The sequence below is a fragment of the Vulpes lagopus genome, chromosome 15 (genome assembly GCF_018345385.1).
Source record: "Vulpes lagopus strain Blue_001 chromosome 15, ASM1834538v1, whole genome shotgun sequence".
Taxonomy (NCBI): domain Eukaryota; kingdom Metazoa; phylum Chordata; class Mammalia; order Carnivora; family Canidae; genus Vulpes; species Vulpes lagopus.
The window spans coordinates 41,410,355-41,412,286 of NC_054838.1; the positions used below are offsets into that span (position 1 = coordinate 41,410,355).

A 1,932-nucleotide genomic window follows, 5' to 3' on the forward strand; every position below is an offset into this window, starting at 1 on the left:
TCCAAGTCTAATCATCTCACTACCTAGAAGAGATGAAGTACTGCCTTGAAATGTGCCCACTCCACAGCTGTGACAAGAACTGCCACAGTCTAATTGCTTGTCTAATTGCTGTGTCACCAGATACACATATAGAAGGAAGAGAACCTGAAGGTTGCATGTAAGGATTCAAAGTGAATCCAGGCTGGTACATGTTCCCTATGTCTTTTAGCCTGTGCCCTCTAGAGCTGCCAATGCTATGGTCAAAACAGCCATGTGGATTAAAAAACAGTGACACAAGGAGACTGTGACAGTTGCTGTGACTGAGTTACAACATGCCATGGAGTATCCCATAAAGGTGAGAACTCTGCCTCCTATTCTTATTTTAATGTCATTCTCTTGGATTAGGTTTTCCTGAGATAAAATGAGTGAATTCTCTTTTAATGAATTATTCAAAACATAAAAATAAAATATAATCTTCTGTACACCTACATATGCATGCATGCACACACAGAGCTCTACTTCTCCTGCCTTTTGTTCCCTTTTCTTCACTTGCTCATAGAAATTCTTCCAGGCATTGCTTCATTGAAGATCCTACTTATGCTTCCCTACCTTCCTCAGAGCATTGCTGAAGACATGCAGTTGGAGCAAACCAGTGGCAAACCTTGCCTATCCCTGTCCGCAGCCCCATGCAAGCCCTGACTATGGAGTGTGGCAGCAGTTTATACTAGATATTTCTTCCAAAGGGAAGGGTGATTCCTTTTCTCCTGCTCAGAATGCTCCTTTCATAAGTACTTTCCACAGGGAGTTTCTCTAAGCCTCTCTCACCTCTTCATTTGGTTCCATTCCAGCACAGCTCATATTAAAGGTCTCCTCCTTGTCCCTCCATTTGCTGTCGGCTTCACAGTATGGAAGCCTTCCTTCTATTGCCATTCAAGGTTCAGTGAAAAATGTGCAAGCAAAACCTGCCCTCTCTGGCCGTGCAGTTTGCAGGCTGCCTGTGGTAGCTCCAGACCGATGCTGCCCCTATATTACTCTTGCCTAGAAAATCCTTACCTTAAAGCAGTAACTGAGCTGGCCTATTCGTCATAGGCCAGCTACTGCTTTAAGTAGAACATACCATCTCGGATAAACCTCCAAGTGATCCTAACTGATAGCTATTATTATTTGCAGACTAGGGATCCATGATTATAAAAGAGAAACATCTTAGTCAAGATCACAAAGCAAGTGACATTGTTTGGATTCAAACCTCAGTTTGGCCCTGTCACGAAGATGGCCCTGAAGGCGAAGAAGGAAGCCCCTGCCCCTCCCAAAGGCGAAGCCAAAGCAAAGGCTTTGAAAGCTAAGAAAGCGGTGCTGAAAGGCGTGCACAGTCACAAAAAAAAAAAGAAGATCCGCACGTCACCTACATTCCGAGGACCCGGGACCCTGCGTCTCGGAAGGCAGCCCAAATATCCTTGAAAGAGTGCCCCCAGGACAAACAAGCTTGATCACTATGCCGTCATCAAGTTCCCCTTAACTACTGAGTCAGCCATGAAGAAAATAGAAGACAACAACACACTTGTGTTCATTGTGGATGTCAAGGCCAATAAGCACCAGATCAAACAGGCTGTGAAGAAGCTCTATGACATTGATGTGGCCAAGGTCAACACCTTGATCAGGCCTGATGGTGAGAAGAAAGCATATATTCGACTGGCTCCTGACTATGATGCTTTGGATGTTGCCAACAAAATTGGGATCATCTAAACTGAGTCCAGCCGGCTATAAATCTAAATATAATTTTTTTTCACCATAAAAAACAAACAAACCTCAGTCTGTCTGATTCCAAAGCCTGTGTTTTGTTTTTTTTCTTTGTTTAGCCTGTGCATCTTACTGCTTCCCACGGGAAATACTGTAAATTTGATACCAGAAGGCCTGATTCAAAATCCTTGTTCAACTATGTATTTGCACTGTGGA

At 43.6% G+C, this 1,932-nt stretch overlaps 1 pseudogene; it reads left to right on the top strand.

Moving 5' to 3' along the window:
* The first annotated feature begins 1,245 nt into the window (after window positions 1–1,245).
* LOC121475974 lies at window positions 1,246–1,722 on the top strand (annotated as a pseudogene).
* Window positions 1,723–1,932: the final 210 nt, after the last annotated feature.